Genomic DNA, 27,523 nt, shown 5'->3' with positions numbered 1-27,523 from the left:
TCATCCACAACTTGACCTTGTAACCTCATAGGCAAGGAAACATGCAGCATTAACAGGAACACTTCTAGCCATGGCAAGCCCAAAGCCATTGTACAAACCTTTGATTCCTTCAGAAGCATCAATTTTCTTAAATGCATCAATTGAACCAGAGTACTTTGGCTAGTGGTAATTATCAACCTGCATAACACTCTTCACAACATTAGTTGGATATACAGCCATCCAGAAAGCATGACCAACAAGTCCACCTGATGTAAGGAGAGCACTTTGGCTCAATCCAGAAGTATCTCGTCCTCTAACCAAATACTGCTTTATTCCCCCATAGACACCAAAAATAACTGTATTTCTAGGCACTTCTCATTCTAAAGTAGGAGTTAGACCCTTAAATAGTCCTAAAATCTCTCCGACTTTAAAACATGTGTGGCTACCCTGATTGGTCCATTGTATTTAATGGAAGCTGCTACTACTGTGGATGCACCTATTTTATAGGAATTTGGAAGGCCTCAATATAAATATTATATGCTTATTTTTAAGGGAAAACAATTGATTTACCAATAATATATTATCGGGTGCATCAACAGGGCTCAAATGATGTACAAATGAATTACACTGAACTGTTAAGGTTTAATCCATGATTCCATGTAATGGGAGGTTGATTCTAATGTATTTGAACTTTGAAAGAAATCTCAATATTTCTATGCACCATGCTGGATGCTCAACAATGTAGATCTATTTCCCATTGTATAAAGAAAACCTCAACAGTTTAGCTCAATGCTTAAAGCCTACTGATGTACTTCATTATTTATTATCAAGAATGGTGAAGTTTACACTAATCACATCACAATACAACAACACCAGTCTCTGTAATCCATGATTGCTAATTCTAAAAATGTAGCCAATTGAGCTAGAGTTAACCTCGAAGCTGGAAACTTAGAAGTGTACACAGAAATTACTAAATGAAAAAATTAGGAAAAGAAAAAAAAAAAACTTGCCTGTTGTTGTCCCAGTAGTGGTAACTACAATAGCTTCTCCAGTGGCAAGGGCACTTTGAGCTTGCAATCTATACATCACTAGATCATTTGGGCATGCTAGCATTGACACAAAAATGCCTGCCCCTCCTCCACAAATTATCTGTTGTTCCATAAAAAGGAGAACCATAGGTGTTTTTCTAACTAAGGCTTCCATCTACCCTCTTGCAGTAAAGAGAACTACATTCAGTGTTGCCACTATCGCTAATGGAGCTCTCATTCCTTTGTATAGGCCTTGGGGGCCCTCTACTATAATTGTCTATTGGACAACATCCATGGCCCCAGGATAGCATGGAGATTGGCTTGGAGGAGGTACTGGCTGACTCTGCAAATTTAACTATATATTGAATAACTTTAAAGCCAGTTACTTTATCTATATCAACAGTTACGATGCAACATAATCTATAGGAATGAAATTTTTCTTTCTCGCACAATCATAAGCCAACCTATATAACTCATACTCTTGAATGGAATAAAAATGGGGGCTTCAAACTTAACAAGTTCCCAATGCCTATAGAGACCCCAATCTTACCAAGAAAAACATAAACATGCATTTTTTTCTCATGCAACATCTAATGTGTCAAAGTGCTAGATAGCACATGACCACGACCTTCCAAACTCTGTTTCAACAAGACCTTTTTCTGAGAAATTCCAACTCTTAAAATAAATACACCTCAACTATAAGGAATATTAATATACACCGTGTGCTCAAATGAAACTTCCTAAACAATAAAATATATAGTTTAGTTATTAAAAATTGAGTGTATGTAAATAACCAGCCATATACCTTTTCATACAAAATAGAATCAATTATTGATATCATCGGGATACTAGACACATTTTGACTACCAAACAATAAAAGAATATTTCTAAATAATCCAACTATGGATGACACAAAGTATTTTTGGGCATTGCCATCATAAGTAATTAAATGAACAACTGTGCAAACATATCTAATGCTGAGATTTTTTCAACAACAAGATAAATTAAACCCATACTGTCCTAATTCATATTAGTTGAAAAAATCTTGGAAAATTTAGATTTTACAGAAAAGAATAATTCTTGCTATTCTAATTACATTCCATACAAAACCAGTACCCATCCTACTAGAACATTATAATGTCAACTCCATCCTTTTAGAGGTGGTAAAAAAAGCATTCTGAAATGAATATCAATAGATATTTTGGTCTCACACAAACTACAACTCCAAATAAAAGTTAAAAATATATATAAACAAGTTACTTTTTGAAATCAACATACTTAAGATGAATTTCAAGAGTATGACACCATAATCAAATACCAAGTACAAAAAGTGAACTATGTTCTTAATAAATGAAACAAGATTCATGTTGGTGAAGAGTAAGTAGGAGAATTTCATGCTAGTTAGGTGCCAAAGGATCACTAACAAAATGATTCCTGAAGTCAGTACCATTTCCAAAACAACTTGAAATATTGAAGATCACTCTTCCCTTGAGTTATAAAAGAGAGTGATAATGAACTGCTGAAAAATTGTCTTCCCTTCAGCTATAAATGAAAATCATGATGAATGATTTCATTTACTACAATCATTTTTCTAACCCCCATGCAACTGGATCCATCTTTTCTAATGGTCAAGGTTCTTTAAATGGACTTCTGATTTTATTAACTATTCCTAGTTCCCAATTAGGTGCAAGATGATGGGGACATTATTCAAGATATGGATTGTGATAGAGTGATAAGATACAAATTTGTCCTCTATTAATTGGTCTCAAAAATTTGTTAGAGATGACAGCATATCATAGAGAGTTGGAATACACAAGGAGGTGGGTAAAAAGGGAGGAACATAGGTTACAAAGGGATAGAGTCAAGTTCACCTATGACCTCATGGAAGACTTAGAATCACATTCAGATGAAGAACCAGATTGAGAAAAAGGCAAAGCTTCTCAACTTGAAGGATCAAAGAAAGAATAGATGGTGAAAGAGAAAAATAAAGATGAAAATCTCAATGACTCTTGACATCAAAATGATGAAAATATCTATCTATGCCTAATCTAGATGACTCAGTGAATTTTTTTCTTACTTTTTCTATCTTTCAACTCCACTTCTTCATCAGCATAAAGAAGTCTTTGCATCTCAAGTAATATCTCTTATACTCAACAATGTTCAACCTTTGATTGACTCTGATTGTTCATATTCCCAAACTACTTTGTCTTGAATGCTCTTCTTCATCCTACAAACTTCTTTGTTGGTCTTGGAACAACTTTCAAGCTTACATGCATCATTGACCTATGGATTTCAAGAGCATTCTGACGACCCCTTATTCTTGCTATTCTCTTCCATTCAAAACATGGAGTGACAAACTCAACCTAACCTAAAGGGAGAAAAAGAAAATTGGAATGGTTCTTGTCTACAACAAGGCATGTGTGCAGGGCACAATGTTGTGTAACACAAAAAAGTTGTCGATGTCAACCCATCATTTTGTCATCAAAGAAGAGAAGAATCATTAAAGAAAAAAATTCAAAGAAATTATTGTTCATTTCAAAAACCAAAACCAACAAATATTGAACAAAGAAGTTCAGAGCATTGCTGCAGTGCAGTGGTAACATAGCTTGGCAATTATGATGGAGAATGTAAGTAAATAAATTTGGTTGTATGTACTTGTTCAGAAGTACACAACTATGGTCCACATTACTTGTAGTTAAAAAAAGATATAATTTTAGGTGAATGATTACATAACATTTTGATCAAACAACACATCATTGAGTTGTATAGACAAACATGTCAAGTGACAGATGACAATAGCTAAGCTGAAGAATGGAGAGAACATTTACTATGAAGAAGAATATAAATTAGCAAATGAAAAAAATTGTGGCATTGGTGAGGAAAACTCTAAGTAGAGGGTTGTTGATAATTATGTTGAATTTAAAAATTGAAGGATAAGATAATTGAAGACGAATCCTATTTCAATGGAGGATTGCTAGGATGCAAGCAGAGGTTAATAAAAAAATAGCTTGTCTTGATTTCAAATAAAGTCATGAATCATGAATTTGGTTTTTTTTGATAGAAGAGACATATTTATAATAAAGGAAGCCTATAAATAGAGAACTAAAACCCTATGCAAGCCCCACAATATATAAGGTGATAATCTATATTTATAGAAAACAAATAGAGCACATTACTAAAAAATCATCAAGATAATGTATAAAAATAGTAGGTTGCTCAAATCATATATAGAATGTTTTTAGTATCAAAATATACTATAGACTAAGACAACCAAACTTATTAAATAGTTTCAAATCAAAGCTAACGGAGACTAGTGGGCAAAGAGAAACATTTAAGGCAGAATAACAACCTTTCCCTGTACAAGTTTTAGAGGCAAACAAATATCTAATCAACACTCTTGTAAACTAAAACACATTATTCAACAAAAAAGTGCTTGAATTCTTCATCCAATGAAATGATTCAAAACCCACAAAATATGAAAGAAGATTACATTTTCCACATGCTAGAAATGCTCATTTTCATGTAGGAGTGGCTTTTACATGGGTGTCAATAACTTGCAAAGCTTGGCACATTTCTTTTGCAACCAAGTCTCTTTTTGTGGCTGTATATTTTTTTGCACTTGTGGCCTAGGGTGTCAAAACCTTCTTAATCAAAAATCATATAAGTATAGACCATGCATGCATAAAAAAGTGAGATGCACAAAATTAGTCATGTTATGGTCACTCAATTTTTATTATTATGGGATCTCCCTATGGGGGAGATTGCTTAGTTCTCCCAATCTCATGTTCTATCCAGTTGGATTGCAAACAAGGAACCCCCAAGGATTCCAAGGGATTTTTATTGAAGAAACACATTTACATCATTACATGATATCTATGAAGAGCTCTACTTTAGAATTTTGTGTTCTTTTGTTATGAGTGATAAAACTCTAGTCTCTATCCAACAACAGATATGAAAAATTTGGGGGCTAATTCATGTGTGGTTTCCATCATACTTTTATGGTGCATATATTAAGTTTGATTCCCAAATTCAGTGGCATAAGGTAGTATAATAATGTATGTGACTGCCCCAAAGTAGGTAAATGGGCTTGGAGGTTATGTCAGTGTACAGTACAAAGTTCTAACAAGAGTGCACTCTATGAAAACAATATAAAAGAATTAAAATGCTCAAAAGAAAATAAAGCAATACAATACAACTAGCCATGTGAAAGGAACAAAATCCTCAAACTGCAAGGGCTGATGAAGATTGGAAGGATTGAATGAAACTTCAATCAAATATCTCCATAAGGGCCTAAAAGGGAGGAACCATCAATGCCATCATCAATCACTTGAAAGGACATATGTAAAATCTATGAAAGCTCATTGGGGAATGCCTAAGGCTAGGGTAGGCAGGCATGATTGTGCAAGGAGGAAGCAAAGAGCTCCCTCTAGACTCTCTTCTAACACCTGATGCTGGTGTAAATCTTGTAGAAGTGAATGTCCATTCCAGAATCCATTTTTTAAGTGCTCGTAAATCTAGTGAACCAATTTTATTAGCAGCATTTATATGATCAAAGCTAATTTTGTGTGAACCATTCCCTATCCATGTAGGAAATGACTTCCCCTTCCTAAATGGTTTGGCAGCCAAAAAATAAAATTTTGAAAGGCAAAATATGGCTAAAATAAAAAAGCTAAAGCCAAAAGGTAGAAAGGAAGTGAGTTGATCTGTAGGATGGTCAAGATTACACTCAATGTAGACGAAAGAGCTACCAGTAGGAAATAAACAATTGACTTTAGGATTACTTGCCAGTTGAGGAGGTCCTCATAGGCCATGAGTTGCTTCTTGATAATAGAGACCATATTAGTCATTTGGAGAGCTAAATTAGCACAAACCAATTGGACTTTAATTTGTAGGGGAAGAAAGGTTAAAGAGAGGGGAGCATTACAATAGAACTTCCGAATGTGGTTAGCGATAAAATTTTGAAAGTAATTGGTGATCTCATAGTGGGAAATCAAAAATTTTGGAATTACTTTTTAGGACCTAGGAAAATGGAAGATGGTAGGAAACATGGTCATGAGGAAGGGTTGTAGCAATGCAACATGTGAGTAAAACTAGCAAAATTGCTGGTTGGACTTATCCTAAACATAGAATGGGGAAGAGGAGGGTGGTTATAGGAATTTAAGCCATTTCTTAATTGGAAGTTTTGCATGGAGAAGTTTCCATGTAGTGAGGGGTGATTTTGAATAAGTCTTGGACCACCCTATTAACAACTTATGTAGTGAGGGGCAATTCTGAATAAGCTTTTTCCCCTATTAACAGCTAGAAGATTTCCATTGAATTGGATCAACTAATACTGGTAGATTGATAAAGTAGCAAAGTTAAGCCCACTACTAAAAAAATAGCTCAAACCTAGACAAGTTAATTGAAGCTAGTTTCCTAGCCTTCCACATGCTACTAAACAAAGCTGATGTGTTTGGGGGACCTCTACAAGAGGAGCCAATGAAGTGTGTCCCTCTTAGATCAAATAGGAGAAGACCAATATATTGTTATATCTTATTCACAAAGATTGATTACATTTAAGCACATGGAGAAAAGTTAAACAAATGGAACGAAAATGCTTCAGGAAACTAAAAAAGTAAATGAATGGGAAAAAATTTCACATGGACAAAACAAGTCCTCGAAAATACAATTTTTGATTTCAATCTCTTAAAATGAAGTAAGAGAATTGACGACCTAAATAATGTGAAGGAAAAAATTCCTTGGTAAAGAACTATGAGCTTTGAAATAAAATTTAATATTAACCCAAAATGTTAGTGTGGCATAGTAGAAGCATGATGGGCTCATAACCCATAGGTCCCAGAATCAAAACTTGGCTTTGATACTTGATTGTTATTAGTAGAGGCTTCATAATTCTATTATGCTTTTAAAGGTTTTCTTTATCCTATTTTTCTAGCATAACCCATTTTGACGCCCCAACTATGTTTTTCCATGTGGTCCTAGTTATTTGCTTACAATTATTTGCTACACTTAAAGCAGCTCCATTCTCAACAACATTTTAGGCAATAGCTAACATAATTAAGCTTGTTCTTTTCTCCTATAGATAAAGAATATGCCTGCCAGGTGAAAACTATGGTAGTGGGTACAAAGTGATGGTTAGGTTAATTAATTTACTAACTTGTATATTTCATCACATTTTTCGGTGACCTCACTAATCTAATTCAAAAGATATAATGAAGTTTGATTGCCAAGTTTTCGATAAAATCATGAGATGTGATTGTATTGCAGAAATAAACTATATAGTTGACGTAAACATGAACAATGCCATTAGAAAAACATGTAAAGCGCGCTTCATACCTTTGGCTATTACAACAAAATGGTTCACTTTTGAATGTAAAGGTATTTTATCTAGAAACTCAATTTCTAATTTTTATTTAATTTAACTGGAGCGAAATAGGGGTTCAAGGGGAAAAAAGTTGAATTGCAATCTCTTGAAAGTAAGTGCTACAAAATGATTTTGGTACAAAAAAATTGACAAGAAAAGGGCTATAAAATTATGATCAATAGAAATTAGTTTTCAAATTTGAAGAAAAATGCAAGATCTTGGAATAGCTGGCAGATTAGAATATAAAAAATGAAACATAGACTTGAATAATGTTGATGGCATACTTGCTAGATCTAAAATTTAGCACTATTAAAAAAAAGTTGTTTGAGAAAATTTGGGGCATTCCGAGGATCAAAATCGAGGCCTCTCTTACCCGAAGTGAGAATCATGCCACTAGACCAAATGCCCTCATGCTTTTGCCAATTTTTCAACATTAAAATTCATAGCTTCCTTAATTTATGACTCTTAGTACACACATTTCCACAACAATGTTTTTTCTGCAAACATAAGTGTATGCATGGATATGATTATGAATATTAGGAAATTTTACCTTCCATATATTTGTAATAAAGCCAATGCATGGGCTTCTATTCACAATGAAAACATTGCCAATGTAGCACCCAAATTGTTGTAGAAAATGCCTGGTTTTGTTGGAATATGGCGAGAAGAATTTTTCATGGTCTTGTAAAGAAGAGTGATAAACTTTGTGTGTTGAATTTTCTTATGCAGTTAAATATTTTTCTTTACTAAATTTTGTTCTGGATATCCTCATAAGGTGTTGAATGTATTGGCCAATGTAGCACCGACTTATTAGGTATTGCAACAAGTGATTGATTTTGTTGGAACATGGTAAGAAGCTTTTCTCATGGCCTTGTAATAGTCTTACCAACAAAAAGAGTTAAAAATATTGTGTGCCATCACTTTTCCTTCTTCTTTTCCTCATAATTCATTGACTATATGTCTGATGACATATCTTGATTTTTCTTAGCAAAAATATGTACCCTTTTATATCATTAAAAGATGATTAATTACTTACTACTTTCTTACTGCCCCTTGCATGTTTGAAGCGGCATCTATTGTGTTCCATATGGTTGCCCCGAATCCATCCATCAACAATTTTGATCTGCATTATAGTGTCACCATTCAAGGTTGGTTGTTGGAAAAATTACATTAATTATTGTCCACATTTTCAACCCGTGAAAGATGCACATGCTATTTTTCTCAACTTTTAAAGTATAGAAGCATCAGAAGAGATTAAATTTGTTGGTATTTAGGTACAAAGAATGTAGTAAGTGCATGCCTTCAATGCACAGTCAAGAAACTTATTTACACTAGCTCTCCAAGTGTTGTTTTTGATGGTAATCACAACATATATAATGGTGATGAATCTTTATGTTATCTAGACAAGGTGATTTCCTTGCAGAATATTTATCTCTATTATTTGTTCTTTTTTTTTAATCATTTTTTAGGATTTTAATTTGATTAGTGATTGTGTGGGCGCTAGTTAATGATTTTTGTTTATTTACCTACAAGGTACAAGAAAGTGGAGAATGCATTTGTAGTTACCAGCAACCTACCTAATCTTCTTAATGGTAATATCATGTTTGATAGTGGGCCAACATTATTGGATTTTGAGGTAATCCTATCTCTTAAAAATGGTAGTCTCTTTGTATTAATTTAGCTCCCTAAATTTGCAACAATTTTTATTTTTTATCTGTAGTGCAGATTTGAACAAATTTTTTGTTTAGAAAAAAATTGCATTGGTTTCTTTCATTCACTTCTTAATTGAACTAATATTAACAGCTCTGATCCAAGTTTTGTTAAGAGTGGCATGTGATCTTTGTCATAATCATCCATCCCCATTTCTTTGATAGACATCATAATTATTTAATCTCATGGTATGAGTACATCATAGCTTTTTCATTCTCTAAATCCCCTTATTTTTTCCCCTATCAAATTGAGTATTACTACTCATAGAAGAAATAATTTATATGGTTAGATATGTGGAAGAATCACAAAATCCTCTATTTCACATACCATGAAAAAAAGGGAGTAAATGGGTACTTCATTAGTCTATTCCTCCCATCCCCCATTTCTATACTAGAATAAAGAAGCATCTGTAGTAAATATTGGGTTTTACTTCTCTTCACTAGTCTCAACAGATACTTCCCGAGTTGTTCCTTTCCAACTTCTAATTCTTGGAATGATGTTAGTTGTTTCTATTCCAAGTAGATGGAGAGGATTATAAATATTAACTATGATGGATCATACAAAATATTCCAACTCCTTGTGATTTTTATGATTATTGATGCAAGAAGAGTGAAAAGAGATACGTCTAATTCTTGAGTTCTTTTGATTTTTTGCAGTAGCTTACACTAATTATATATAGAAACTAGATATAAATCACTAAAGAAATGATTGGGATAAAATCAACAGATAAGAACCAAGAGGGTGTAGAAAACAACACTATATATGATCATTTTTTGAAGGGTGCTAGCTCAATGGAAAAGCACCTGCTTTACAAGCAGATGGATGGTGGTTTGATTCCATCGTGCCCTCTTATGACTAAATACACTATTAAATATGCTACTAAATATTTGAAAAATAAACTACTAGATATGCTACTAAATATGCCACTAAACATTTGACTAAATATGCTAAATATGTTACCAAATATATGAATAAATATACTAGTAAATATGTGACTAAACCAGCTATCAAATATACATCTAAATATGTGATTAAATATACTAATAAGCATGTGACGAGCCACATGATTAAATATACTACTAATTATACTACTAAATCCATGCTCATCATCAGTGATCAAATACATGACTAAAATTGCTTAGTAGTAAATTAAGTAGAGTTATAAATGATTGGATATTAACTACTATTAGTCACATGACTAATGTTAGTCACATATATACATATTTTAGAGGTTTGTTTAGTCACATATTGCTATTTTTATACTAGTGGAATGGCCAACATGAAGGAAATGAACAAATACCTAATGAAAATATGCATGAGGATTCAAATTCTAAAAGAGACAACATGCTAACAAGGAAAGAACCAGTACTGGCAAAGTATGTAAGAAGACATCATCCTGTAGATCAAATTATTGGAAACAAAGAGGCAGGACCAATGACAAGGAATAGACTCAGAAGTAAGACATGTCTGCTTAGCAAAATGGAACCAAAAATAGTAAGTAAAGCCATAAAAGATGATGACTGGTATAATGCTATGAAAGAAGAAATAGAATAAATTGAAAAGAACAAAACATGGACCTTAGTCTCGAGACTAGCTGACAAGAATGTAATTGGAACCAAGTTGATGTTAAGAAAAAAGTTAGATGAGAATGGTGAAATCACAAGGAATAAGGCAAGACTGGTCTATAAAGGGTATGCACAAGAAGAAGGATTAGACTATGGAGAAACTTTTGCTCCAGTTGCCAAAATGGAAGGAGTAAGGACTTTACTAACATATGCAGCCTTCAAAGGATTTAAAGTCTATTGAATGGATGTTAAGCCCACATTTCTGAATGGTATACTTGAAGAGGAAGTCTACATAGAGAAATTAGAAGGATTTTTTGATGAAAATAACAAAAAAAAAGTATGAAAATTACACAAGGCTCTATATGGATTAAAGCAAGCACCTAGAGCTTGGTATGAGAGACTTCACAAGTATCAACAGAAAATAGGATTTGAAAGAACTGATGATAATAGATAACATATACATCAAATCAGAAGAAGGTAAGGATATCCTTGTATCTAAAATATTTGTAGATGATATAGTTTTTGGAGGAAAGGAAGTGCTTTGCAAAAGTTTTGTTGACAAAATGAAACATGAGTTTGAAATGTCTATGTTTGGACAAATCAAGTTCTTTGTTGGATTACAAGTAAATCAACTAAAACATGGTATTTTCATGACACAGTCAAAGTATATCAAAGAGATACTTAGGATGTTTGGATTGGAATACTCCAAACCTATAAGCACACCAATAACAATAGGATGTAAGCCATGCAAAGATGATGAATCAGCTGAAGTCAATCAAACAATGTATAGATCTATGATTGGAAATCTACAATATGTTGTACATAGCAGACCAGACATAGCATTAGCTGTTGAAATAGTGGCTAGATTCTTTGCTAATCCTAAAGAAAATCATCTCATGGGAGTAAAAAAGATAATGAGGTATCTCAAAGGAACTGATGATTTTGGCCTATATTACAAAAAGAATGAAAAGTTTGAGCTCAATGCATACATAGACGTAGATTGGGGAGACAACATTTATTATAGGAAAAGCACAAGTGGAGAAGCATTATTCTTAGGTAAAAGGCTAGTTATTTGGACTAGCAAGAAAAAAAATGTCCATCTTAGTCCACTACAAAAGCAGAATATGTGGCAGCAGCAGTCAATTGCACAAACATTGTATGTCTTAAACATCTATTGAAAGGAATGAAAGAAGAGGTAACCGAACCTGTAATACTATATTGTGATAATACAAGTGCTATAAACATATCCAAGAATTCTGTAATGCGTGCAAAAATCAAGCATATTGCAATCAAGTATCACTATGTTAGAGAATTGGTAGAAGACAAAAAAGTGAAGATGGAGTACATTCACACAAAGGAACAAAATGAAAATATCTTCACCAAACCATTTCCCAAGGATACTTATGAATATCTTAGAGGCAAGTTAGGGTTAATGCCCCTAACTCAAGCAGTCTCAAGCAACAACAAAAAACTGCCCTGCATCAATAGGAATAGATCATTGAAATATCAGAAGAATGATACAGAGGATGACAACAAGAACATAAATTTTAGATCAGTCACAAGCATGGTGACAGAGGGAGAAACAATGAAGATGCAAAGCTTATATTTACCATTTTGAATATGCTACATCTTTGGCATTTATGTCAAAGAGGGAGATTTATGAGAAACTGATCAATGAAAGGTAAGGATATTGAGATGTATGAGACAAGTAGTAAGGATGCAATAGTCAAGAGGGAGAAGTAGAACAAAGGATTCAATTTGTATCAGCAAAAGAGGGAAATACAAAAAGTATATAATTTTGGTGGTAACTAAGTTGATCAGCTCAATCAATTGACCAGTTTGGTCTGCCATCAATGCCAAAGAGGGAGATTGTTGGAAATGATTGGAAGGGTCATGAATGAAGAATAATAGAATTGGTAAAGAATGTTTTCAATCATTGTTTTTTCATTGATGTCAAACTTGCTACTTGCAAGAATGACAATTTCTTAAGTGATCCAAATACTATCAATTGGTTGATTGAAAAGGAGTAGGCAATCAATAAGATGTAACTAGAGCACCTAGAGAAAGGTTGAAGTTATGATGTTGTAAAGAAGTATAAGGATTAGCTAAGACATTGATGAAATAGTGTATTGATGACATACTCTAAGAGGATGGACATACTGAGACACATCAAATATGTAAGGTTTAACTAATTCATTTGTAAAGCCTAACTAAGTTCATTGGAGAGAGCCGACCAAGCTTGTTAGAGTTGAACAAATTTATAGTTGAAGCTGAGCAATTTCAAATTTAGTGGGAACTGAGTGATTATTCAGGTGTTGAGTAATAGAAAAAGGTAATGGATGTTGAGAAAGTTTCTTCAGGTGTTGAGCATCAGTAAACCAATTATGTCAAGTTGCTGCATTATTTTTTAAGTCAAAGATTTTTCAGATCAGTAATGATAAGTTTGTTACGTTGAAATTTATAAATTATTTGGATTATAAGGATGGTGTAGATGTCACTACATTTCATGGGAACCATGTAAACTAATTCAAGGTGAATTTTGATGGATCTATCATGAAGTTTCTGGAAAATAATATAATTTTCTCAGATCAAAATAAGATTTGAGCGTGAAATTAAGTAAAAAACTTCTTTATAAAGAGTTACAGGTTAGAGATCAAAAGAGTGCAAGTGGGAGTTGGTCATAAGTATGGTCATGTGAAGATGCAAAGAGAAGGGTAGTGTGAAGTGTCAAGAAGAGGATATAGTGAGGAGTAAGGACAGAGCAGAGTGTCAAGAAGAGGACATAGTGAGGAGTAAGGAAAAAGCATCATGACTTTGAGTTGATCAAGTGAGCATAAGAGTGCATTGACATGATGAGTGGAAGAGCTCAAGGAGAAAAATCTTGAAGGGTGAACAACCTAGCAGCACTGCAAGGGAGAAAAGCCAAGCAAAGAGAAAAAATGAAGAGTGATATAAAATCTACAAGGTTAGGGTTGCAATCTTTTTCAGGTCAAAACCTTTCTAATACTCTCTTACCATTTTATTAGATATTGAAATCTTACATTGCTAGGTTAGCTTAATAGCTAGGTTGATAAGCCTCAAGAAAAGGATAGAAGATCCCCAGGAGAAGGATAAAGAGACCCTTAGGAGAAGTATAGGAGATCCTTAGAGAGGGATAAAAGATTCTTTTGAGAAGGTGACTATAAATCCCATGGACTTGGGTGAGCCTAATAGCTTTATGTAAATATTTTAATAGGGTGACATTCTAAGTTGAATGTTCTTAAGTCCTCTAACAAGGCATGCTCCTAACAGGGTGTAGAAATCCTTTAATAGGATCGCATTTAATAGTGTGTTGTAGCCTTTAATAAGGTAGGCCTTTAACCTGGAAGACCATCAGAAGTGGTTGAAATCAATTGTACAATTATTTTGTTGTTATCATCCCCACCCCAGTTTTACCTTCTTATTCCTGGAGGGTTTCTGGGTCATCAAAATCCTTTGTGTTATGGTGTGATGCATGTTTACTTTTCATGATTGTTTAATATTAATTTCATGCATGATAAGAAAGTAAAAAGGATAGTACTTTTGATTCACTCTCATTTTATTATAAATTTTTGATTAGACATTATTGGACCTTGAATAATTGATTCAACCCCTCTCTCATTTATTTTAAAGAATTTTAATTGTCCCTTTTGTCTAGATCAACAAAACCATCAGGTTGTTTAATGTAGACTTCTTCATCAAGAATACCATTGAGAAATATAGATTTAACATCCATCTAATATACCTTAAATTCTTTATGTGTTTCATATGCAAGCAAGGTCCTTATACCTTCCAATCTTGCAACAAGAGAAAAGGTCTCACCATAATATATGCCTTCTTCTTGTAAATATCCTTTACACACCAATCTAGCTTTGTTTCTTGATACTTTACCATCTTCATTCAACTTATTCCTAAATACCCATTTTGTTCCAATCACATTTTTATCTTTAGGCCTAGGAGACTCCAAGTTTTGTTCTTCTCTATTTTTTCTATCTCTTTATTCATTGCCTCAATCCTATTTTCTAATTCATCTTTAACATTTCTAGGTTCAAAATCAACTAGTAAACAAGTACCTTTTAGCTTACTTCTTGTCATAGTACCTTCTCATTTATCTCCAATAATTTGATCTGGTGCATGATGTCTTCTGACATAATTGGCCAATATAGGTTCTTTTCCTATTGAATGAATTAGACTGTCTTCATTTTGAGTTTCAGCTTCTAGCTCTTGTTGTTCTATCTACATGTTGAGTCCTTTATACTCGATAGGCATTGGCTCGGTAGCTTCAAACTATGACTCAGTTCCATGTGACTCAGTTTGAACTTCTTGCAACTCGGTGACTCAGGAAGACTTGGGAGTAGAATTTTCCTAATTGATAGATGTGTGTAGCAATGTATCAGGTTCAATGAAAACAAATCTCCTATAATCTTCTGGTTCCTTTTTGCAAACTCATCAACTTTTAGATGTGCACTTTTTATAATTTTGTGAGTAGACAAATTCAAACATCTATATGCCTTACTCTTGCAAGAATGTTCTAAAAATATACCTTCTTCACCTTTCACATGAAATTTTCCATTTTTAGATTCTTTCAAGATGTAACATTTACTTCCAAATACTTTTAGGTAACTTACATTAGCTTTATAACCATACCATAACTCATAGGGGGTTTTTAATGAGTCCTTCTTCAACTGTACTTAGTTTAAGGTATGAACTGTAGTGTTGATAGCTTCCTTCCAATATTTGATAATAATGTTATTTTCAATCATTAGTGTCCTTGCACAATCCATGATATATCTAGTCCTTCTTTCAACTATTCCATTCTAGTTGGGAATTCAAGGAACTGATACCTATGTTTTGATTCCTCTTTCAAAGAAAAAGTTACTTAGTTCATGGGAGATGAATTCACCACCTCTGTCTTATCTCAAGAATTTCAGTCTTTTCCCTATTTCATTCTCTACTTTGGCCAAATACCATTTGAACTTCTCAAATACTTCTAAATTCTCCCTTAGATACATAATAGTCATCATTCTAGAGTAGTCATCAACAAAAAGAATGAAGAACTTTTCTCTAGTATAGCTCTCAATTCCTATAGGTCCACACAAATTAGTATGCACAATTTCTAAAATATCTTCAAACTGATAGTTTTTACTTTTAAAGCTAGTCTTTCCCATTTTACCAATCTAACAATTCTTGCATAGACCAACATCAGGTTTCTTCAAACTAGGAATGCCTCTTACTTTCCTAAATTTGATTATTTTCACCATGTTATCAAAATTCACATGATAGAACCTTCTGTGCCATAACCAATTTTCTTCAACTTGAGTAATAAAACATGAGCACTCACCAAGATAAAGATAAAAAAAGTTACCTTTTGTTTGTTTTCCTAATCCAATCAAATTTCCATTGTCATCCAACAGTCTTGCCTTGCCATGCATGAATTATAGCTTGAATCCAATATTGGTTAGCTATGCCACACTGAATAGATTATGTTTTAGACCTTCAATCGAATAGGCATTATCACATACAAGTTCTTTAGTTAATGAGATTAGACCTCTTGCTTTTATGCAACAAGGGTCATTATTTCCAAACCTTACACTACCACCATCATAGTCTTCAAAGTGTTCAAACTTTATTTTATCACCAATCATATGACGTGAACATCCACTGTCTATGATCCATGTACCATTTTTTCTCACATGAAAGATAAATTCCATCTTATCTTCTTCATCATTATCATATTCATCTTTCATAGCAATGTAAACAATTTCATATTCACTATTATCAAAATCTTTAGAGTCCTTAGCCATAAAACACATTTTCTTACCTTTGTCCTTGAATGATTTGAAGTCCTTGCCATTCCACTTGTGACCTTTCTTCTCATCCTTGTTTTTCTTGTTTAGGCACCTAGCTAGAATATGACCAATTTCTTCACATGAAAAATATATTAGGAGAACTTTACCTTTGTATTTTTCTCTACCTCTAGAATATTTCAATGCAAGTAAAGCTTCAACAACTTCAAGATCACTCACAAAACTTTCCTCTAAATCTTCTTCACTTTCTAACTAACAGTCCTTTATTTTCTTATCTTTTTCCTAAAGTGAAATCTTGGCCTCAAAAGCTGATTCAATATTCTTGGAAGCTGGAACATAATTGCCATACTTATCTAGCTCAAAGGCTATCGATCTTCATAATATGGCATCCAAAGTTATCTTATGATTTTCTTCACATCTTCTTTCTTGAATTTCAGACAATCTAATTGCATCAATAGAAAGTAATGTTCTAAGAACTTTACTTACAACTATTTCTTCCTTGATACCTCCTCCAAAAGCTTTGATAGCACTGACACTTGTTTTGATCCTTTCAACATATTTGGCAATGTTTTCATCCTCTCTCATTCTCATCTGATCAAACTATCCTCTTAGGATCTCTACTTTGGCTCTCCTCAAATTGTCATCACCATTGTAGATATCATTTAGCTCGTTCCACATTTCAAAGGAATTTTCGCAGTCCTTGATATCATCAAATTCTTCATAGCTTAGAGCATGTGTAATGTCTATAATCATGGTGTTTGAGTCTTCTTATTAGCAAAGCCATTAATAGATAATGTACCAGAAGGAGTAGTATATTCTTCATCAAGGTATTTATATCCTATATCACCAGTGAAAGCCAAATGAAGTCTCATCATTCCCTACCATGCTAAAAAGGTATCTCTATTAAGCCTTGGGATTTTTCTCTTGTAAGACTTCCTAATCTTTGGCTTAGGTCCTTGAAACCTTTGTTGCAAGCACCAAAAGCTTTGATACAATTGTTGGAAATATAGATTGAGTAACTAAGAGGAGGGATGAATTAGTTACCACAAAAACAAAACCACAAATACATTATATTTTTCATAAAAAAAATTACTATTGTCACTCAATAAACATACATAAAATGTTGTAACTCAGTAAATGTAGTGTATGCTAACTTTAACTGATCTTAAACATTCACATTGATTAACATGCAAGCATAAAAGAAATAACATGAACACATGAAACACTAGATTTAACGTGGAAATCCAATATGGGAAAAACCACCAAGTAACTACCTACTGATTTTCACTTTTCTAAAGTGAGCCCTATTAGGAGCCAGCCTAGTTAAAGGTTACAAAACACACTGTTAGGTGTGACTTTGTTAGAGGATTTAACCACCTTTTTAGGAGTGGCCTTGCAAAAGGTCTTTAGGACAATTCAATGGATTTGTCACCTTGTTAGAGGATTTACAAATGGCTGTTAAACCAATTCTGTGAAGATATTTTGGAATGATTGCTACAATGGTAAGAAAGTAAAAATGAAATGACCTGAATGAGATGCAACTAAATTGCTAATTATAGATCTCTATTATGCTTCTCTAGATCCTTCCTAATCAAATATAACTTGGCTCCTCCTCAAGGATATCTGACCATCCTTCAAATTCACTCACACTTTCCTTTTCCAAACAATCAATACACTTCCATACTTTCTCATTGCATTTAGAATTATCAACTTGACCTTTCATATATACCTTACAAATTGTCAAGTTGGCTAAATTAAAAGTTACAATCACCAATAATCATTACCTTAGTTAGATGGAAACAATACTTGTAACAATTAAAATTTATTTCTGAAATCAACATAATCCTTCATTAGCAAACCCTGCTCAGTAAACACTATTCCTAAAAAGATTTCTTGTGTTAACCAACAGGAGCTTGCTTAACACTGTAAAACTTGCAAAATCCTTTGGAAACTAAGTGAACTTGGTAAACACTAACTTTCCTTCGTTAACCATGAAATCTTAGTTAACACTGCTTTCTGCCACATTTTCCTTTAACGCCTGAGTGAGCTTAGAGTAATTTCCCAAAATTCTCAGTAGACATAGAAAATTGCCTTGCTGACCAACTTAGCTCAATAGACATTGTCTAATAACTGATAGGATATTTGTGTGCCATCAAAGACAACACACAATTAGACAATTGTATCCAATAGGTAATATCATTTTGGAATGATAATACTCATAATTTATCAAATACTAGAGATGTTCTTACACATAGGGTTATAGCTAACCTTTATGAACATCATACAAAACATTGGTTGGATACAACACGACATGAAATGTATGTCTCATTTTGTAGTTCAAATCTGGATATAAAGATTGGGCGAACATTATTTGAAAGATTGAATCCATATTATAATAGGAGAAACAAAGTTCTTGAAACTTGATATTGTTGTTGTCATATTAAATTTGATCTCAACTATCAAGTTTATCATAAATTTATAGAAGAAACTTTTGGTTAGGAAATGCACCTCCTAGTAGATGAAGTGAGTTCATCTCATCAATTTTTTGTGAAAAAATGGATGATCCTATTGGTCAAATAAATTACATTAGGGTAATTGTGACACGCATTCTAATTTGGCTCTTTTTCATTTGAATAATGAAGGTATTGATGTCACAAAAATGATAACTTTCAAGGGTTATAAATATGTAATGAATCAAACTAAATCTAGGAAAGAATAAAAATTATTAGAATATGTTGAAGAGGAGATTACCATGGGAGCATTTATGGACAAATTTAAAAGTTTGATACAACCATATATTCATCATGCATATTTTGCAAAGTGGCAAGCACAAAAATTTCAAACACTTAGAGATAACTTCTAGCTTGGAACCATTTTATCAGTTGTTGACTTTGCAGAAAACTATTCATTTTTTAATCAAAAGGCTATTCAATCATACTACTATTTTTTATATCAGGTTACTATTATGGCACAAGTGTGCTATCATCATGCATATTTAGAATTTTATGGTATTCAAATCATATTTGAAGCACAATTCATCAAAAAGGAATATTAGTTCTACATAAGTGATGATAAAGAACACACGATATTCATTATGTACAACATTGTTTCAAGATTTGTTTTGCATATATCAAAGAAAGAGGAATAAGTATCAATAAACATTATGTTTCGTAAGATGGGTGTGCTACACAATTCAAATCATCTTGACCATTTTATGCACTTTGTCAATATCATTGTGATGAAAACATACCACATGTATGAAGTTTCTTTGAAACTAGACATGGAAAAGGTGAACATGATAGTGTTGGAGCTTGTATCAAACATGTTCTATGAAAGTATGAAATGAATTATAAGGGAGTTCATATAAATAATGCACATGACATTGTCAAATGGTACAAGACACATTTTGGATCAAATGAGGTTGGTGCATCATCAAGAGTGAGTCAAATAGTACCACACAAAGTCTTTTGGGAGATATCAAGTAAATGTACATGGGTGCATGTATATATATTTTCTCTTAAATATAATTTAAGTTATACACACATGGCACATGCATGAGTATATATTTTTTTGTCTCCAATTTGTTTTTGTACATAAATATTAAATATTTTTCTTCAGGTATGGATAGAAAAACTATACATGGTTGCAAGAGGATAGAAAAAACATAATCCTTACATTCTATTATGAGTACCAATCATTGCAATTGGACATAGTACATGAGAAACTATTCATGTTTTTTTTGTTATTGCATTACTAAGAATTACAATGGGTGCATCAATCAGGGTTATGGATATGTAGGTCTATGGACTTTGGTGCCACATTTTGTTATGGATACAAATAATCACTTGATGAAGATGAAAACTTTAATGGCATTTCTTTTATTTCTTTTGATTATAACCATATATCTAGACTAGTTCAATTTGGTAATTAAAATTTTAAACATAACAAATTTATATATAAGCATACTAAAGTCACAAAGAAATTTCAGAGCTTAGAAATGTAGGAGTGAGTTACTATTTATTGCGCTACACTATTCAAAGGATGAAGTTAATTGAACCTGAAGAAAGTGATTTAATGTTATTCCCTATAGGTACATGTGCACTAAATTAACGAATTTAAATTACGAGTGTGTTTATATTTAAATGGTGTTCAAATCTATTTGAAATGTATTGTTTGCAGGTTTAGTTGTTTTAGAGGGAACATATCTCAAGCAACAATAATTAGTGAAACATTGAATTCACTTTGTTGATTACGAACTAACAATAAAGTGCTTCAATATAGTCAGCATGTTATTGCTATGTCCATTTCTCTACATCTAGTTAAACATAAAGGTGGATGTCACAATTGGAGATTATATATTGAGGAACAACAGAGAATATTAAATGTTCTCCATGAGCATGTGGAATCAGTGGACATCTATTTCTTATTTGTCAAACTTGAGTTTAAGATATTTCATATTTCTAGAATTTATTACTACGTTTAATACTCATATTTCTATTGTAACTTGCTTAGAGATATTTTATATCTTTCATATTTAATCTATTCCAATTCAAACATGTACACATGTATATGTTCATTATATGTGTTTAGAGTGCATAGAACCACTTGGAACCCATTATATGTGTATAGTCAAGATTGATTTCATATTTGTATAACTTACAAATAGATATTTCATATTTCATAGTTAATTTAATTATTTTCATACATGTACATACAATGTTCATGCTTACATGTATAACTTGCATACTTATATTGAATACTTACATGTGTTCGTTAAATGATATACTTATATATTCATACATTACATACATACATACTTGACATGTTCATTTGATATCCATTTCATATACATATAGAACATTGAATACTTACATGTTCATTTGATCAACTAGAAGTTTAGCAGTTTATTTTTGTACTCTTAGTAGTTTATTTGAGTACTTACATGTTCACATGGACAATAAACTAGAAACATGAATATATCACATTTATATTTAATTAAATAAATTGAACCGATCGTATATGTACACATGTCTAACCACAAACTAAATCCATGTATATCACATTGATCATAAACTAGAAACATTTAGATATATCATATTTCTCTCATAAATTGAGCCAATTATGTACACGTCCAACCATAAACTAAATACATGTATATTGAACAATATAAAACTAGAAATGTATGTGTATATCATATTTCTAATCATAAATGAAATACATACATATAGATCATATCCTAAGGTCATGAACTAGAAACATATATTCAACGGTTGAATAAATTTCAAACCAATCATGTGTTTAATAAAAATTGAATCATAAACAAATGTATGTATGTGGAAAGATCAATGCATACATGTGTACATGTGTGTGTGTGTGTATACACACACACACACACACACACACACACACACACATATATATATATACATATATAGATATATGTCAAATCATAAATGTTACATGTTTCGATTAGATCAATGATAAAGTAAACATCTGCATGTGTCCTTGTTGGTGTAAATATGTACTTTACTATTTACACTTACTTAAATTTACTTAGGTTAATGCATTATTTTTTACTTTTATTTGTGAGACACTTGGGAGTTTGCACACCTTTTGAGTTGTCATGTTGACAACATAAGAGTACACAACTCTATTTGAGCACATGGTGTCTACAACACTGTTTTGCATGTCACACCCTTGTAGGCTTATCCTCTCATCACTGCACTTAATTCCATGCTTAATGGAGGATAATCCATATCTAGTGGACATGTGCTTGGTTGTATGACACTTCATGGTGCTAACTTCTATGCATTCTAGAAGCTCTCTTGAGGCCTTTATATTAAAGCACTCCTAATGTACTCTTGTATCAAGTTATTGAATGCATTGTCATTCTGATCATACTATGTCTACTTTGGTCTACTGTGTGCTTGTGTTTGAGTTCTTGGTTCTTGGTTGAATTTTTCCCTTAGGAAAATTCTTACATGGTATCAGAGAAAATTGGAGATTTTCTCATCACATAGTCATTTGAGCCCTCTTGATTGCTTTATCACCTGAGCTTGAATTTGGAGTGCTGTAGAAATTGGGAGTGTCTAGAGCTAGATCCGACCTTGCCATTATGTCTAGAATACTGAATCGGTAAAAATCTACTATAAACTCACCTACCTTAGCCCAAAGTCGACTGTGAGGAAAATTTTTTTTGCAAATAAGAACCCAGAGGCTTGATTTGTAGTATGGGTATGGTCTTTTTTAGATCTGTGATTTAATTTATTTTTGGATCTATCATTTTTCTCTGTAGTTTTCCATCATATTTTTTGAAAATTTATTTTTCCGTCGGGCACCTGACAAAGAAATTTTTTTAATAGACCCGAGTAGTGACACCTTAGATCTATCAATATTGGAGGTTTATTTGTTGTCACAGGAGAGTAGACTATCTTTTGTTGCAGGTCTATTACTTCCTATTTTTGGTAGTGAGGCCGAACAAATCTACAAGCTTCATATTTTGATGCGGCCCATTCAAAATTTCACAACAAACCTCAACACTGGCGGCCCAAGCCCGACGACCGGCCAAACCTCCATCACCAGTGGCCCACATATATTCGATTTAACATCTATGAATTCCTATTTAAAAAGAGTGCAAACCATATCCCCACTATCAATGTGGGATATTACCCACTAAACCAACGCCCGCTGCTCTTTTCCCGCCCTTCAGTGAAGCAGAATCTGGCACGAGGGCATTTTTTTATTCAGCGTTGTCTTTCCCACCCTAGTAACCACTGCATCTTCTCGGTGCCTGTATTTTTTGGTGGATCTTTGACATGATGACTGTTCTTCCTGGCCACTGGATATCCTAATTCTGCCGTACTTTTTTAACATATTCTGGGCAATGGCATCTGTTCATAGTTTTCCACTATATTTTTTAAAAACACCTACGCTTTACCATTTCTCGATGGGTTTTTTTTTTTGGTAACAATGTGGATCCCTGCATCAGAGCTACCACACAACACTCAAGCCCTCCATGTGGAATAAGTGATATTCTACCACGTAGACCAGTGTCATCTGCACACATTGACCCGTTAGCTGGTTCGTACGCCCAGTTAGCAATTAGGACTGCCACATCACCCATGGAACTCGGTCACTACTACATCATCATATAGACTACCACATGTCTTATTTGTATAGTACGAACAAATCTAGTCAGCTAACATGTCACCAGGGGACTGTCTTTTTTGTTGACATCATCATTTTGTTGTGTTAAATTTGACACCCATCCGGACGTCATTCTAGGGAATTTTACAATTGCATTGACAGCCATTTGACTGTCAAATTTAGACTCGCAGTTTCTCCTCTAGACCCCTTTCTAGATTGCTTTCCAGTTTGGTAGCTTCACTTTGTGAGCTCGTAATTTGGACATCCGAAATCTGATTTAGGTGCTATTTTTTTTTAAATCAGGTAGAATTTCCTAAATTTTCCAGTGGTGGTTAACCATGGGATCTACTTACCAGAAGCCTTCCTTTGATGGATTTGCAAACATGTTGATTGTTGAACAATGTCACTTGGTGGATTTCAGAATTCTCAAGTCATCTAAGACCAAAGCCTTAGTGGCTAGTGATGCTCACAAATCTAGTCAAGGGGGAAAAAGCAACAAGAAGAAGCAGTGGAAGTAGAAAACACAATCTGAGACACAACATGACTCCTCTCAACAAGGTGGTTCTTCTTCAAACAAGAAAGGAAGTAATTAAAAGAAGGAAAAAATCTTTTGTGCATACTGTAAAAAGCCAAATCATGATGAGCACCATTGGAAAACAAAAAGAATCGATGAGTTAGAAAATCTACTCAAGAAGAATAAGATTCAAGTGCCAGGGACTTCCAAGGATTCTACTCCTAACTCTTCAAAGGGTAAAGGTCAATCACTTATGGCCAACACAAGTTCTACTTAAAAATGGATACTTAACTCAGGTGCCTCTTATCACATGGGTTCTTCAAAGAAAGACTTTTATTCATTGAAGTAGTCAAAAGTACCACACATCTTTGTGGGAGATGATGCTAAGATGGAAGTTTAAGGGAAAGTACATGTAGAAATGGAAGATGGGGAATTCAAAGATGTTCTCTATGTTCCAAATCTAAGCTCTAATCTCCTATCAGTTTACCAAATCACTCACCTTGGAGATGGTCATAACATTGAGTTCCTTCTCGATTCAGTGATGGTGTGCAGTCTCAAAGATGATTCATTGGTAGCATTTGGGAAAGTCAATTATGACCAGAGGCTTTATTCCTTCTCCCACTTTGTTCCTAAGAGTCCTTCTCAAGCCTTGTTAACTCACTCTACTTCAAACAACCTATGTCATGAGCAGTTTGGTCACCTTAACTTCTGCTCCCTTTAGCAACTTTGCTCAAAACACATGGTCAAAGGTTTACCCAATATCAACTTTTCTAAGGGAGAATGTTCATCTTGTTCAATGGATATGAATCTCAAGGAGAAGTATGATAAAGGGAAGTCTTCTTAAGCTCCAGTTGTTCCTTCGCTAGTTCACATGGTATTAGTAGGACCATTTGCAGTGACTTCAGTCAGCCAAGGCTGCTACATACTCACATTTGTTGATGACTTTTCAAGATTCACTTGGGTCTTCTTCCTTCATCATATGAATGAAGTAGTTCACAAGTTACAAGACTACAAGACTCATGTTGAACACAAGTCAAGGAAATCCATCAAAGTATTAAGGGTGGACAATGAGAATAGATATGTTAACAGAAGACTTAAGAAATTTTGCAAAATTGAGGGGATTGATCTTCAGAACACACCAGCCCTAGATGACAAGACTCCTTTTGAGGCATGGTGCCGCAGAAAACTGGTTGTAAGTCACCTTAGAGTCTTTAGTTGTCCATCATGGGAAAACCTTTCTTCCAGGAGTTGCAAGGCACCAGAACCTAGGCCTTGTACCTTTATTGGTTACACAGACAATATGAAGGCTTACAGACTTATGGATCCTGAGACTCATGAAATTTTTGTGGAGAAGGATGTTCACTTTGAGGAAAGTTCTCCTAGCTTGTCCTCTACTCCTCTCCACACATCATACATAGTGGAAACTGATAGTGACACAAGTGATAGTGCTTCAACAACATCTGACATGTGGGGTTCTGTTGACAGTTGTAGTGAGAGGTCACATCAATCCAGTTCATATGCTTACTTTGCCATAGTGAAAGGTCCATATTAGCATGGTACATCTTGTCTTCCAGGTCCAACTTCACTTGACTTGGGAGACAGACTTGAGGACTTACATCTTCTCATTGATGATGATTCTTCTACAATTTTTGTGAGGGCTCACTCTGACCCTCAAGTCCATTCTCTACATAATCAATCTACCTAGGTTGGCATGATTTCGGATCCTTATGAAAATTAATTATTGGAGGTCATTTTGTTAGTTGAGGAGATAGATGGTTTAGTGGAACAAGTTCAACAAACATCCTTGCCAAATCTGCATTCATTCTTTTCAGCACAATTGGAAGGGGTGAACTTCAACATCAGTACAGGGAGACTTGAGCAGGTTTCTTGGCCACCATACATCTTCAGGACTATACCTTTGGCATTGTTTCTTCCTAAGGGGAGGAAAACCATTTTGCATTCTTGGACCAACTTCTTCATCAGAGCAGCTTTCACTTGTTGGCATTCTTCTTTTGGGGGGGAGCATATTCTATCTCTCTTCCATCTTTCATTCTCTTATGTATATACTGGATGTATGTCGTAATGGGGGGGGTCTTGATTAGTCCATCCATCGATGCATCCTTACTTATCTCTCTTTTTGGGGGCAGGGTTTTTCCCATGAGGTTTTCCCTCTTTCCCTGATTTATGGGAGATTGCATTTCATTATGTGCATGGGTACCTTACATGTCCTAGTAGTCAGGACCCATTATGCATCTTCATCAAGATCGTAAGCTTAAATGAATTCCCCTAACTTGCACTTAAGGGGGGGTGTTCGTGTAAATACGCACTTTACAATTTACATTTACTTAAGTTTACCTACGTTAATGCATTGTTTTATTATTTTTATTTGTGAGACACTTGGGATTTTGCACACCTTTTGAGTTGTCATGTTGACAATACAAGAGTATGCAACTCTATTTGAGCACATGGTGTCTACAACACTGTTTTGCATGTCACACCCTTGTAGGCTTATCCTCTCATCACTGCACTTAATTCCATGCTTAATGGAGGATAATCCATATCTGGTGGACATGTGCTTGGTTGTATGACACTTCATGGTGCTAACTTCTATGCATTCTAGAAGCTCTCTTGAGGCCTTTATATTAAAGCACTCCTAATGTACTCTTTTATCAAGTTATTGAATGCATTGTCATTCTGATCATACTATGTCTACTTTGGTCTACTGTGTGCTTGTGTTTGAGTTCTTGGTTCTTGGTTGAATTTTTCCCTTAGGAAAATTCTTACATGGTATCAGAGAAAATTGGAGATTTTCTCATCACATAGTCATTTGAGCCCTCTTGATTGCTTTATCACATGAGCTTGAATTTGGAGTGCTGTAGAAATTGGGAGTGTCTAGAGCTAGATCCGACCTTGCCATTATGTCTAGAATACTGAATCGGTAAAAATCGACTATAAACTCACCTACCTTGGCCCAAAGTCGACTGTGAGGAAAATTTTTTTTGCAAATAAGAACCCGGAGGCTTGATTTGTAGTATGGGTATGGTCTTTTTTAGATCTGTGATTTAATTTATTTTTGGATCTATCATTTTTCTCTGTAGTTTTCCATCATATTTTTTGAAAATTTATTTTTCCGTCGGGCACCTGACAAAGAAATTTTTTTAATAGACCCGAGCAGTGACACCTTAGATCTATCAATATTGGAGGTTTATTTGTTGTCACAGGAGAGTAGACTATCTTTTGTTGCAGGTCTATTACTTCCTATTTTTGGTAGTGAGGCCGAACAAATCTACAAGCTTCATATTTTGATGCGGCCCATTAAAAATTTTACAACAAACCTCAACACTGGCGGCCCAAGCCCGACAACCGGCCAAACCTCCATCACCAGCGGCCCACAT

General features: G+C 33.9%; 1 pseudogene; it reads right to left on the bottom strand.

The window, feature by feature from the left end:
* Positions 1-27,523, bottom strand: LOC149558462 (mitochondrial carnitine/acylcarnitine carrier-like protein pseudogene; annotated as a pseudogene).

Source organism: Cupressus sempervirens, chromosome 5, assembly GCF_028749045.1.
Source record: "Cupressus sempervirens isolate cs-2001-9-10 chromosome 5, ASM2874904v1, whole genome shotgun sequence".
Classification (NCBI taxonomy): Eukaryota; Viridiplantae; Streptophyta; class Pinopsida; order Cupressales; family Cupressaceae; genus Cupressus; species Cupressus sempervirens.
Note: the sequence above shows the minus strand (reverse complement) of the source record. Positions and strands in the feature narration are given on the sequence as shown.